We start from the raw sequence: 15097 nt of genomic DNA on the forward strand, positions 1-15097 counted from the left end.
TCCTCTCCCTCCTTCCCCCAGGGACAGGAAATGTCGCTTTACCCACCTCCTTTGTCTCGAAAAGGACCCACGTCATGGAAAGTGCAGTAAGACACCGGTCCTGCCTCTGGAAGCCAGGCACTTGGGGTAGTGGTGGGTTACTCTGTTAGGTGTGAGATGTTCTTGCTATCTGACTTTTGTCCCCTTCTCCAAAAGCATTACAAGGCTTCTCAGAGATTCATACTCAGAAGTTTGCATTGAGAAGATACCTGAGGCGAGTGGGGCAGAGCTGCAACAGGAAGGATGTGGGTCAGACCTCTGGAAGGACTTTTGTGTATATACCTATATGTGTGTGTGCTTGTTCAACGTATGTGTTATACCGTGGGTGCACTTGCCTATATGTGTAACAAGGAAACTAAAGGTTGAGGCAAGTGGCTTCCCCAACCATTCTCCACCTTATTGAGAGAAGGTCTTTTGCTGAGCCTTGAGCTCATAATTTCAGCTAGGCTGGTAGGTCAGTTAAACTGGCAGGACAGTTAACCCCCTGGGATTCACTCATCTCCTCTTAAACCAGCACTGGGGCCACAGACATGTGCACACCGAGGTTCCTATCTCAGGCCCAAATGCTTGTATAGCAGGGACTTTGCTCACGGAGCCATTGCTCCAGATGCTGGGGACTCTGTTAGCTATGTGGGACCCAGGAGACCTGGGTTAGAGAGGAGGAGCCTGATGTCCATCTTTGAGCAAATGGTGGATTTAGATTAGGGCAATACTAAGCAACCTTAGGGGATTCTCTAACTAAACAGGTCACTGCTAGAAATGGCAGGATTGGCTGCTGGGGTCGACTTTGAGCTATCTCACAGCTTTGTCCATTGTGTGCTTCCAAGCAAGTAGTTGCTATCTTGGGAGGCTGAGGAGCTTGTAAGAGGTAGGACTTGCATGCCAGAGGCAGGGTACACTGGACAGGCAGGGTCTTCTGCATCTTTTGGCATCTACCCAGGAAACCAGATTCTATGACCCACATCATAGTACTTAACAGTATTTAGAAATGCAAAAGACAGCATATCTTTTATCCTAGGCCCAGCACTCAGAAGGCAGAGGCAGGGGGATATCTGAGTTTGAGGGCAGCGTGGTTTACAGAGTGAGTTCTAGCGCTGCTAGGGCTATATAGAAAAAAAAACGTGTCTTGGAAAACAAACAAACAAACAAACAACAAAGACCACATCACAAGAGCCAACACCAGACATAGCCATGGTGATAAAGGCATCCTGGTGCTGGCATGAAAGGAGAGGGTTATGCCAGTGCAAGAGAGCAGAGACCATGGAAAGAAGCTCACAGAGCTATGTCCCCTTCATTTTTGACAAAGGAGACAAAAGCATATAGGCATACATTTTTCTTAGCCTACTTTAGTAAGTGTTCAACCTTCCCTCTAGCCCACCATTCACCAGAGGGAGTGGGAAAGAAAGGTTATTAGGGCATGGGGAAAGTGGACCTGTTTAGAAGTCGTTCTTTGGGGGTGATTCCAATCTCCATTGTCAGGATATCAGCAGTGCAGTCCAGTGGCAAACACCAAACACGAATCAGCATCTGCCCTCCATCCATTCAGCAATCACCACCACTCATGAATCAGCAACTGAAGCTCAATCCCGAAGAATCCGAAAGGGTTGCCAACCTGCCAGAGGCCGAGGAAATGGCAAGAAGCTGCAGGAACCTCAGGACAAGTCCTTTGGTGAGTTTCTTTTTATGACGTCACCACAGGCAGAGCTCAGCAATGCAATATAGGGCAAACCAATACATGCGTGTTGTCAGCAAAGAATAGTGAGGCAGAGCAAAGCAAAGCAATGTTCTAGCTCCCACTGTCGGGGGGGGGGTCATATTTACATCCCTTCATCACGCATCCTTTCACCTGTGTCTGCTTCAGCAAAACATTCTTTCACATGTCTGTCTAGCAAAACATCCTTTCACCCGTGTGCCCTAGCAAAACATCATTTGACATCACTGACTTTCCAGTGAAACCAAAAGTTTCCACTTCAAAAGCATGTGGTGAAAAGAATCCTATGCAACAAACTGCGCTGGCAAAGTTAAATATCCACGTGCAAAATAATAAAATTAGATTTACATCTCTCCTTTTGAACACAAATCGATTCAAATTGGATCCAAGGCCTTAATTTAAGAATGGAAACGTCTAGAAGAAAACATAAGGAATCCTCTGCAAGACACTGGGGTCGGCAAGGACTTTCTGAGCAGAATACCAAGGTGACAGGAACTCGTCCTGAGCGTTAAAGATGGCACAACACACAAATAAAGAGTTTCTATACAGTAAAAGGAACTACTAGAAGCTGGGCATGGCTGTACCAACCCCTTGAGGAACACACAGATCTCAATGAGTTCAAAGCCAGCTGGTTTACATATATCAAACACAAAACAAAACAAAAATCAACCCCCCCCACACACACAAAACAAACCACCAAGGGACTTATATATCCAGGATTCACAATGAACTGCAGGAATTACATATCAAGGAAAGAAAGCTACCAGTCAACAAAGGGGCAGTAAGTTGACTAGAGAGTTTTCTGAAGAAATACAATGGACAATAATTGCTTTTAAAGATGTTCGGTATCCCTAGTCATCAGGGAAATGCAGTTTAAAACTACTCTGAGACACGTCTTGGCTCCAGTCATGGCTGTCATCAAGAGCGTGGAGGATGTGGTAAGGACGGGGAGGGAAAGGGACTCTTACTCACTGTTGGTAGGACTGCAAATTAATACAGTCATTGTGGAAATCAGTTTAGAGAGTCCTCAAAAACACCAAAAAAAACCCCACCCCAGAACTACCATATAATTCAGCTATCTCACTCCTGGGCACACACCCAGGGGGCGCCATCCCCTGCTGTGAAGATATTAGCATCCTCATGTTTACTGCTGCTACTCCATGGGGACCCCCTTGTGATGGTGTGTATATGCTTGGCCCAGGGAGTGGCACTATTAGGAGGTGTGGCCTTGTTGAAGTAGGTTTGTCACTGTGGGCATGGGCTTTGATACCCTCCTCCTAGCTGCCTGGAAGTCAGTCTTCTCCTGTTTGCCTTCGAAACAAATGTAGAATTCTCAGTTCCTCCTACACCATGCCTGTCTGGATGCTGCCATGCTCCTGCCTTGATTACAATGGACTGAACCTCTGAACCTGTAAGTCAGCCCCAATTAAATGTTGTCCTTATAAGAATTGCCTTGGTCATGATGTCTGTTCACGGCAGTAAAACCTGAACTGAGACACCCCTAAACATCACAGCTATTGCCAAATCTATTGGTGTTCTCTACAACTTGATGGTAAGGCTCTATAACTGTTCAACACTTATTTCTGGCATTAAACATGGAGAAGTTGATTGGATGCCCAAGTAGAAGCTGGACCCCTATTGACTTTCATGCATAATACTAGAATATAATCTGCATACTACTGGAGGAGAAAGGCCATTCTAGTATCAATCAGCTACAAACCCTGTGACCTTCAGTAGTGACCTGCCTGCAGCTATATTGGTGTTATAGTGGTACAAGCGTTATGGGAATAACCAGTCACTTTATGATTGGATTTGAGGTTCACTCTGTAAGACGGAACTCACACCTGATACGGTTAAAGTGGTCAAGAACTTGAGACTAGATACTTGAGACTAGATAGGTCAATGGGCTAGGGGCAAATTTACTGCTATTATTCTTCTCAAGGAATATAGCAATAAAATGACACCCCCCCCAGGTTGGGAAGTGTTACAAATCTTTAATTGCAGCACTCAGGAGACAGAGGCAGGTGGACCTCTGAGTTTGAGGTTAGTTTGGCCTACAAAGCCAGTTCTAGGACAACCAGGGCTACACAGAGAAACCCTGTCTTGCCGGGCGTGGTGGCCTTTAATCCCAGCACTTGGGAGGCAGAGGCAGGCGAATTTCTGAGATCGAGGCCAGCCTAGTCTACAGAGGGAGTTCCAGGACAGTCAGGACTACACAGAGAAACACTGTCTTGAAAAAACAAACAAACAAACAAACAAACAAAACCCTGTCTCACAAAACAAACAAAACCTAAAAGAACCTTAATTACACACTGCTACTCTTCTACATAGATCAGTCTTTGGAGTAACCACATCAGAGAAACTTTTTCTTGCAGAAGATGGAAATTAATATGGAGACCCATAACTGGAAAAAGTACAAAGAGAGAAACTTTGGAGCACTCAGTGCTAAGTGGAATCCCAAGCCCTAAAGGCTCAGGGTCTACTGGGAAGGAACAGTGGAAAGATTGTAAGAGCCAGAGTCAATGAATGTCTCCAAGGGAACAGTGTATTCTTGACATAGCCTTCAGAGACTGTGGCAACATACGCAACATACACTAGACCTGAGGAAATTCAAGCTAGACAGGTCCTGGCTAAGATGGGGAAGTGAACACAGGCTTCTATCCCTAACCAGGAAGCTGTCTGCAGTTGATACCTTCTGACAAAGGGAAACTCAGTTTTCTCCAATGGATATCACTGGGTATATCAACCACACCCCAGGAAAGGCCCCATGCCCACAAGTAGTCAGTTGGCCAAAACAAAATGAATGCAATGGTACTTTTGTGTGTGGACTTTATTTTATTTGCTTTATTTTTGTTTTTTTTCCTTATTGGTCTTTTGCTTGTTTCTTTTCTTTTCTTTTTTTTTTTAAAGGTACGAAATTGTATTTTTTTTTAAGATTTTTATTTATTTATTATATGTAAGTACACTGTAGCTGTCTTCAGACACTCCAGAAGAGGGCGCCAGATCTCGATACGGATGGTTGCGAGCCACCATGTGGTTGCTGGGATTTGAACTCTGGACCTTCGGAAGAGCAGTCGGGTGCTCTTACCCACTGAGCCATCTCACCAGCCCCGCTTGTTTCTTTTGATTTTAGTTTTGTGGATTTTATTTTTATTTTTTGGTTTGTTTTTTGAAAGAGAAAGAAGAAAGAACATAAAGTTGGGTGGCTAGGGAGGTGGAAGATCTGTTCAAATGGAATCAAAATACATTGTATGAAAAATTTCATATTAAGAAAAGAAAGAGGGTGGCCAGGAAGGATGCAGTGCAGGCAGAGGCCACACGAGCTGTGAAAGAGGATATGAGGGCAATCGTTCTGGTGTCAACTACATCATGGTTTTTTTTTTTTTTTTCTTTTGTTTTTTTTTTTGTAGTGGCTAAGTGCATAAAAGTGTAGTTGACCGCTAATGCTTAAAATCATGAGGGAAGCCCCACAGCTTCAAAGTGGCCATTCTAACTGCAAGATCTATCTGCAACTGACACCTCAATAGAGACCTGCCTGCAAGGTACACTGGTGTAACCCTGGCACAAATGTTATGGGACTAGCCAGTCACTTTCTGATTGGATTTAAGGTTCACTCCGAGAGATGGAATTTATACCTGGTTCATAGAGTTTGGGGTTGGGCAAGGGTTTATTTGGACGGCTACTTTAATTTAGCAGTGTGATATTTTTCTTTGTGAGTTCATTACTATATAATGATTTTAATTAAAAAAAAAAAAAGGAAAGCTGAGCCAGGCATGGTGGCACACACCTTTAATCCCAGCACTTGGAAGGAAGAGGCAGGTGGATTTCTGAGTTCAAGGCCAGTCTGGTCTTCCACAGAGTGAGTTCCAGGACAGCCAGGGCTACACAGAGAAACCCTGTCTCAAAAAACCCAAAAAGGGAGAGAGAAAGAGGGAGAGAGAAAGAGAGAGAGAGATAGAGGGAGAGATAGAGGGAGAGGGAGAGGGAGAGGGAGAGGGAGAGGGAGAGGGAGAGGGAGAGGGAAAGAGAAGAGGGAGAGAAAGGTGACAGAAAAATTAGCTTCACACATGGAGTGTGAAGACTGTCATTCTGAAGACTTCAACTTGTGAAGTTGTGGCAACAAAACCAACCAAACAAAACAGAGGGAGGAGGGAGGCTCTGATAACTGTGGTAGAGAGACCAGGACCAGGCATTCTCTTTGAAAATGAGTCAAAAGATAGATATTGAGGGGGGTGTGGATGTGGGCTCAGTTGCTAGTGTGGTTAGCTAGCATCCATGATGTCTTAGGTTACATCTCCAGCACTAAATAAACCCGCCGTGATGTAACTGGAGAGCTGGGCTGGGCCAGTTGTGCCTTTAATCCCAGCACTCAGGAGGTACAATCAGGGGGATCAGAAATTCAGGGTCATCTGTGGGCTACATGATAAGTTCCAGGCCATCCTGGGATATCTGAGACCCTGCCTTGCAAAAAAGATTCTTGTAGCCTGCAAACTGCAATGAGCGCCCCCCTCCCTCAAAGAATATAAGATTCTAAAGCAAACTGCAAAATTGATGTTTGACACAGTCAATCCTTGACCCTTTCTACAATTTCCATTTAATTTAAATGTGTTCTGTTAAAAACTACAATTTAAACGTGTTCTGTTAAAAACTAAAAGACATTCTCACTGGGCACGATGATACACATCTTAGTTCAGAGAGGCAGGATCTCTGTGAGTTTGTGGCTAGCCTGATCTACCCAGCAAATTCCAGAACAGCCAGGGTTACTGAGGAGAGGCCCTGTCTCAGAAAGGCTTTTGTTTTTAAAATATAATCTTAACTTCTTATCCCCACTTCCCAGAAGGAGGGAGCTAGAGACCTGGACGGAAACAATGTTCCCGTTCAATTAGTAGTTATGACAATTTTCTTAGAGAGTAACACAGAAGAGTTAGTGAGCAACGGTTGCTGCGTCCTTGGCTGGCGTCAGAAAAATGGCTACAAACTTTCTAGTGCACGAGAAGATCTGGTTTGACAAGTTTAAATATGATGATGCAGAAAGGAGATTCTACGAGCAGATGCACGGGCCTGTGACCTCGGCTCTCGCCAGGAGAATGGTGCCAGCGTGATCCTCTGAGACATTGCAAGAGCCAGAGAGAACATCCAGAAATCCTTGGCTGGAAGCTCAGGCCCTGGAGCCTCCAGTGGACCTGGTGGAGACCACAATGAGCTCATTGTGAGGATTACCAGTCTGGAAGTGGAGAACCAGAACCTTCGAGGCATGATGCAAGATTTGCAGCAGGCCATTTCCAAGTTGGAGGCCCGGCTGAGCTCTCTGGAGAAGAGTTCACCTACTCTCCGAGCCATGGCCCCACAGACCCAACATGTCTCTCCTATGCGTCAAGTGAAGCCCCCAACCAAGAAAGGAGCCACACCAGCAGAGGACGATGAGGACAATGACATTGACCAGTTCCGCAGTGACGAGGAGGAAGAAGATAAGGAGGCTGTCCGACTACGGGAGGAGAGGCTACGCCAGTATGCAGAGAAGAAGGCCAAGAAGCCCACACTGGTGGGTGGCCAAATCCTCCATCCTTTTGGATGTTAAACCTTGGGATGATGAGACTGACATGGCCCAGCTAGAGACTTGTGTGCGTTCCATCCAATTGGACGGGCTGGTTTGGGGGTCCCCCAGCTCGTGTCTGTTGGCTATGGTATCCGGAAGCTGCAGATCCAGTGTGTGGTGGAGGATGACAAAGTGGGCACCGACTTGCTCGAGGAGGAGATCACCAAGTTTGAGGAGCATGTGCAGAGCGTCGACATCGCAGCTTTCAACAAGATCTGAATGTCCGAGAGTGTGTGGTTTCATGTGTGTGAGGACCTGCTGAGATTAAAGACTGAGACTCTGCAAAAAAAAAAAAAAAAAAAAAGAGTTAGTGAACAAGGCGGCAGACTGTGACTGGTCCAGGAGCTGTAGCTGACAGTCCTTGGGTCCCTCCTCACCACCCGTCTCCAGCAGCACTTAGGTCAGAGCTGTTTCCAGTAAGAGAATCTGAAGCTTTATTTCCTAAGTGTCTACATCCAGAGCTGCCCTGGCCCTGCTGCTTAGCAGCGTCATCCCTTAGGTCATCAGTAGCTGCGGCAGTGTGAAGGGACACCTCAGGGAGTCCCTGCCTGTAGAACACTCTCCTCCTGCCACTGTTCAGTCACCATCCCACTAGCAGAGAGAAAGAAGAAAAGTAACAGCTTTGAGCATTCGGAATGGGAGAAGCCAAGTCCAGAAGTGCATTACATGGCTGCTGGCTTCGGGTATTTTATAGGCCCTGGTTTCTTCTTCTTTGCCCTGTTTGTCTTGTTTGGATACAAGCCCCATGTCTTCACAGCATTTCTCCTCCCCATGTTTTCTGCGAGCAGGAAGCAGTCATCTCAGGGAACCAACTTACATTTTCTTGACGTCCCTCTAACTCTGCTTCAAAATACAGGAGTGAAGCGTCTAAAGGGGACAAGGACTTACTTTAGCTCCCAGTTTCTGATGTCAGTCCACTGTGCCGGGAAGGGCAAGGCACAGCAGAGCAGCCTGGAAGCAGAGAGCTGGCTTTGCTGGCTAGCTTTCTTCCATTTCTCCAGGGCCTTGGTCTATTCTATGGTATAATCTATGTTCAGGGAAAGCCTTCATCCTTTATTTAGTTCTCTCTGGGAACACCCTCTCAGACCAGTCCAGAAGAGTCCTTTAGTAATCTACGCATCTATCAATCCCATCAAGTTGACAATTAAGATTAAAAGCACAAGTCTATTCATTGGCAACTTGACACCTGCACTCATCTGTCTTCCCCACCCCCAGCAAGATGCATTCTGTCCGTTTCCAGCAGTACCCAGTCTGTTAACATTGTTTAAAAAGTCCAAATTCAAAGTGTCCCCTGAGATGCAAGGCAAACTCTCAGCTGCTGGTCCCTGTAGAATCAAAACAGAGCCACACACTTCCAAAATACAACACAGAGCAAACATTCTCGTTTCAAAAGAGAACAGGGATTTGGAGGGACCTGACTAAGCAAGACCAAAAACCCACACAGAACATTTAAAACCCTGTAACTCCATTTCTGACATTTGGATGTACAGCATCCTTTCTGTGGCCTTGCTGGTTGTAATCCATGTGGCCACTCTCTCGAGCTAGCTCTGCTCACTGTCTGCAGTCCCGATCCTGGCATTTCTACCTTTCTGGGTTTGGTAGGGAATCTCTGGCTCCACTCTTACACGTTCACCCATGACCTTCTCATGGCTGCTCCCCGGGAATCTGCTCCTTCTATATACACGGCCTGGCACCCCAGGTTTTCCTCCCAAATCTGAGTGGAAGCTCCATCATCTTTCAATTCTTACATCCTGAGTGCCATCAACACCCATGGACAATACCAAGCTTTACCGCTAGGAGGGGCTGTAGCCAGACACCCTTGTCTTTCAGCTGTATGGCTGAGCCTGGAGAGGTGAATTCCTGGGAGCGCAGGGCCCCAGCAGTGGTCTCTCCTTAAGAGGAAGTCTTAGCTGACACCTTTATCCCTTACTCCCTGGAGTCTGATGATTCCTGAGATGTCTTCAAGACATCTTTCCTATTGTTCTGGCTCATGGTTCTCGACTTTCTTTTCATTTCTTTCATTTTTTGTTTGTTTGCTTTTTGAGACAGAGTTTCACTACGTGGCTCTATTTGGCCTGAAATTTCTGTAGATCAAGCTGCCCTCAAACTTATGGAGATCTGTCTGTCTTTGCCTCCCAAAGAGGGCTAGGATTAAAGCAAGGCACATGCCTGGCACTTGGTTTCCTTTTAAACATTGGTCATCTCTTCATGTGGTCCTTAGCCTCAGCCCTACGTGGGCTTTTCTGCCCAAATTGCAATGTTTTCAAATCTTCCTGCTTTGCTTCTGACTTCTATACTGGCTGTAACTTCATTAAAAGTAGCCAGTGACATTCATGCTGCTTTCTGAATGCTGGGGTGCCTTGAAATGGTCCCTGCCACATTAATTACTCTATCACTGTAAAATAATCAAGTTTTCTTCCCGTCCACTTAATTCCCAGAAATAACAACCCCGAGACTAATTATTTGTTAATAAGTGCCCAGGATAAGCTTCCGCTTGTTCTTTGACTTGCTCTTAATTTATTATCCCTTTTATTTTAATTCTGATGACAGCTCAGAAAACTCAAATGGCTGAAGGGTGCCTGTGGCTCCTCACAGGAACATGGGTTGTATTGGGAATTGAATTAGAGCCCATTCATGTTACATTATAGCAGAAAGCCTGGCTATATTTTCTCCAAGCCCTGAAACTTTGTGCTAGGCTATTTAAAAGTGATACATAGAGAGAATCTCTTATAAGCATCACCTGTCAATAAAAAGAAAAAAAAAGCTTATGGCCAATAAGCTGAGGCAGGAAATAGGAAGTGTCCCACAGGGATAAAGAGAATTCTGGGAAATAGTCAGAGATGGGCATTAAAAACAGCAACAACAACAACAACAAAACCAAGGAGAAGAAACCAGCCATATAGACTAAAGGTGTGTCTTCCTACCTCAAGGTCTGAATCAGAGATATGTCTTCCTACCTCAAAGGTTAGGACTAGAAGTGGACTCACTGTCTTCAAACCAAGCAGCCTATCTCTCACACCTATTCTCTCCATATCTGGATTGTAGTGGTAACTACAGCAGTAGAACTCTTCCCTTTTCTACCCCTTGATTCCTGGACCTGTGGATCCTGGCTCTGGGAGAAACAGTATCATATATCAGATGCTGATTCAAAGCATATACTGCCTTTCGAAGAACTCTACCCCAGCCCTCCATGCTCCTGCCACCTAATTGGTGCTGTAACTGTGTCTTCAAAAGGCCATTCCATCTTTCTATCAGACCAGTTACTTCAGGATGGTGGGGAACATGGTAAGACCAGTGGATTCCACGATCGTGGGCTCACTGTTGCACTTCTCTGTCTGTGAATTGTGTTCCTTGGTCAGAAGCAATACTGTGTGGAATACCATGATGCTAAATAATGCATTCTGTAAGTCCATGGATGGTGGTTTTGGCAGACGCATTGCATGCAGGAAAGGAAAATCTACGACCAGAGTAAGTTTCTTCTCCAGTAAGAACAAAACATTGTCCTTTCCACGGAGGAAGTGGTCCAATGTAGTCAACCTGCCACCAGGTTGCTGGCTGGTCACCTTAGGGAATGGTGCCACATGTGGGGCTCAGTGAGGTCTCTGCTGTTGGCAGATCTGGAACTCAGCAGCAGTTGTGGCCAGGTCAGCCTTGGTGAGTGGAAGTCCATGTTGTCTAGTTAGTGCATCACCCCCTTCTCTGCAACCATGGTCACTTTGTCCATGGGCCCATTGGGCAATGGCAGGAATGGCTAGGGAAAGAGGCTGTCTCGAACAAATCGTACAATCTATTTGCTCATTGAACTCCTCTTCTGCTGAAGTCGCCTTTTGGTGAGCATTTACACGAGACACATGTACCTTCACCTCCTTTGCCCATAATGTTTCAGTGTCTACTTCTGGGTAAGGCCTATAACATGCAGAACCTTAAGTAAATCAGGCTCTAGTCTTGTCCTCCTCTGTCAACCAATCATAGGCAATACCCCATAAGGCTGTAGGTGCATGCCTGGCAGAAGATGGGACATTGTAACAGGAGTAGAAACCCTAGGCATTTGGGAAACTTCTTCATGGTGCCTTTAGGACCCAATGGCATATACATTTAATACATTTTTGCTGTGCATATCCTACTTATGACTTGGCAGGGCCAATAACACCCAGTTCATTATGGGAAGCTCAGGTTCCCTGGTAACTTGATGGCTCATTGTCAAATGTTCAGTTTCCACTAAGGCCCAACAGCAGGCCAAGAGCTTCAGAGGGAGAATAGTTGTCTATAGATGATGGTAGAGCCTTGCTCCAAAATCCCAAAGGTCTCCTCTTGATTCACCTATAGGACTTGCTAAAGGCTCCACACAGCATCTCCATCTGCCACTGACACCTCAAGTACCATCAGGTCTTCTGGCTCATATGGTCCTCTTAGCTCTCCCCCTCCCCCCGGCTGGCAGAAGTCCCGTCCTGTTCTCTTTTTTGTCCAGCCATTGGGTGATCAGCTTTTATTGACAGGGCAGAGCATTGCTTACACAAACTTGGGACAGGAAATTCTTTTTTTTTTTTTTTTTTGAGACAGGGTTTCTCTGTATAGCTCTTTTTATTTATTTATTTATTTATTTACTTTTTATTTATTTATTATATGTAAGTACACTGTAGCTATCCTCAGACACTCCAGAAGAGGGCGCCAGATCTCGTTACAGATGGTTGTGAGCCACCATGTGGTTGCTGGGATTTGAACTCTGGACCTCTGGAAGAGCAGTTGGGTGCTCTTACCCACTGAGCCATCTCACCAGCCCTCTTTTTTTTTTTAAAAAGACATATTTTATGTATGTGAGTATGCTGTACAGATGTACAGATGGTTGTGAGCCTTCATGTGGTTGTTGGGAATTGAAATTTTAGGACCTCTGCTTGCTTCAGTCAACTCCGCTCATTCAGTCCCTGCTTTCTCCGGCCCAAAGATTTATTTATTATTATACATAAGTACACTGTAGCTGACTTCAGATGCACAAGAAGAGGGCATCAGATCTCATTACAGATGGTTGTGAGCCACTATGTTGTTGCTGGGATTTGAACTCAGGACCTTCGGAAGAGCAGTCAGTGCTCTTACCTGCTGAGCCATCTTGCCAGCCCCTCTTCTTTTGTTTTAAGATTTTATTTATTTTATGTATATGCGTGCTCTATCTGCGTGTATACCTGCATGACTGAGGAGGGCATCAAATCACATTATAGATGGTCGTGAGCCATCATGTGGTTGCTCAGGATTGAATTTAGGACCTCTGGAAGAGCAGACAGTGCCATTCATTAATTGCTGAGCCATCTTTCTAACCCAGAGATAGGAGATTCTTTTTTTTTTTTTTTTTTGAATTATTTATTTATTTTGTGTATATGAGCATACTTCTTTGGGTATTAGAATATACTGAAGAACAGCTGAGACATCCGGCCTCATGAACTGAACACTCTTTTCAGACATACCAAGAAGAGGGCATCAGATCCCAGGACAGAGGTTGTGAGCCACCGTGTGGTTGCTGAGAATTGAACTTAGCACCTCTTGAAGAGCAGTCAGTGCTCTTAACCACTGAGCCATCTCTCCAGCTCCAGAGAGGAATTCTTGACATAAACATTATAATACCTGTCTGGATTGAAACAAGATATGAGGGCAGAGAAATCAGCACTTGAATAACACAAGGATAAACTTTACACAGCTCAAAAAAAAGCATTATGCCCACTTAGAACCATTCAGGCTGTTAAACTCAGCATGCAGACAGCACCACCTGTAAAACAAAACAAAGGCCTACTCCATCAAAGCCTGCTCAGGGAGTCACTCATGTTATCTGATGTATGCCAAGCCAGGATATGTTTAGTTTGTTTGTTTGTTTGTTTGTTTGTTTTGTGCTGCGTCATACCTTCTGCTGGGAGCAGGGAAGGAAAGAAGGACGCTTTGGCACTTTGCCTTCTTGGTCTCTGCTTGCTAGCAAGTCCATTCCTTCACAGGCCTACTTCTTTGGGTATTAGAATATACTGAAGAACAGTTGAGACATCCGGCCTCATGAACTGAATAATACTGTTTACTTGGACTTTCAGTTCATAGCCAGCCATTGTTGGATTATCTGTACGTCATTCTCAATCTCTCTCTCTCTCTCTCTCTCTCTCTCTCTCACACACACACACACACACACACACACATTCTATAAGCTTTGTTACTCTAGAGAACTCTAATACACACCATGATTGGCTAGTAAATGCTAGAGGTCTGTATGACTCATGCCATGGTAAAAATCACGTTGCTTTTGCTTCTTGCTGTGGACCAGGGCTTTAGGGATGTGTCTTTGCTCATGCTGCCCATTATAACTTGATCACCTTGTCTCTGATGACTAAGTGCTGCCACCTGGCTCCTGCTACCCTGGACCCCGTTAACCTACCACATTTAAGGAATCCATCTGAGTGTCTCTGATCCTAAGATCTGACACAAGGAAACAACAACAACAACAACAACAACAAAGCTCTTCAAACGTGCTGGTGCCCCGTCGTCATTTTGTATCTTATGAGATTTTACTGAAGGACATGTCTTCAGGTCCTTCCTATTGTGGAGGATTAGGTTTTACACAGCATACTTACTCTTACATGGTGTTGTCCCCGAAATCATCAACACTAAGCCAAGGGACATCAGTCATCTCTAGATTCTTTTCAGTAGGCTAGCTTTTGAAAAACGCTTCAGTCAACCATTCAAACAAACATTAAAAAAAAAAGATTTATTTATTTATTTATTTATTTATTTATTTATTTATTTATTTATTGTATGAGAGTATGCTGTTGCTGTCTTCGGACACACCAGAAGAGGGCATCGGATCCCATTACAGATGGTTGTGAGCCACCATGTGGTTGCTGGGAATTGAACTCAGGATCCTTGGAAGAGCAGTCAGTGCTCTTAACCACTGACCTATCTCTCCAACTCTCAGGCACTTAAAACCAAACAAAACCAAACAAAACCAAATGATTTGAGCTTTCATGTGAGAACCAGGATTTCCCCTCAGTGGGCCCACATCAATAACCCCAGTCTGACAGAGTTTGTGTTTCTTCCACCATTATCCTGCACATATATGTCTCAGATTTCTGCTAGAATGAATTAGCAAAGTTCTTAAGCTTTTTAATAGGTAGTGTGTAGGCATTTTTTCAACCTACTTTAATAAGGGTTCAACCTTCCTTCTATTCCACCACCCACCAGAGGTAGTGGAAAAGAAAGGTTATTAGGATACGGGGGAAGTGGGCCTGTTTAGAAATAGTTCTTTGGGGGCGATTTCAATCCTCATTGTTCTCAGTCCAGTCCACTACAAACACCAAACACGAATCAGCAGCTGCAGTCTGGTCTACTTGGCAGACAGCACATACAAATCAGCAAGGGCAGCTCAATCCAACTCACCAATCTGTCGGAGTCTGCCGAAGTGGCAAGAGATCACAAGAACTTCACGAGAAGTTCTGTGGCGAGTTTTCCTCTATGATGTCACCACAGGTGAAGCTCAGCAGCGCAATGTAAGGTGAACCAGTACACGTGTGTCATCATTGAAGACTATCGAGGTAGAACAAAATGAACAAATGCCCAAGCTTCCAGTGTCTGCAGGGTCATATTATATTTCTTCTAAACATCACGTGTCTTCTCTCATGTCTACTTTAGCAAAACATCCTCTGTATGCCCCAGCAAAACATCATTTGACATCATTGACTTTCCAAAGAAACCAGAAGTTTCCACTTCAGTGGTTCACTTTCTCATTG

At 44.9% G+C, this 15097-nt stretch overlaps 1 pseudogene; it reads left to right on the plus strand.

The window, feature by feature from the left end:
* The first annotated feature begins 6717 nt into the window (after positions 1 to 6717).
* On the plus strand, positions 6718 to 7641 carry LOC110291618 (elongation factor 1-delta pseudogene; annotated as a pseudogene).
* The last annotated feature ends 7456 nt before the right edge of the window (positions 7642 to 15097 follow it).

The sequence above is a fragment of the Mus caroli genome, unplaced genomic scaffold, assembly GCF_978045245.1.
Source record: "Mus caroli unplaced genomic scaffold, Mus_caroli_1 scaffold_3, whole genome shotgun sequence".
Taxonomy (NCBI): domain Eukaryota; kingdom Metazoa; phylum Chordata; class Mammalia; order Rodentia; family Muridae; genus Mus; species Mus caroli.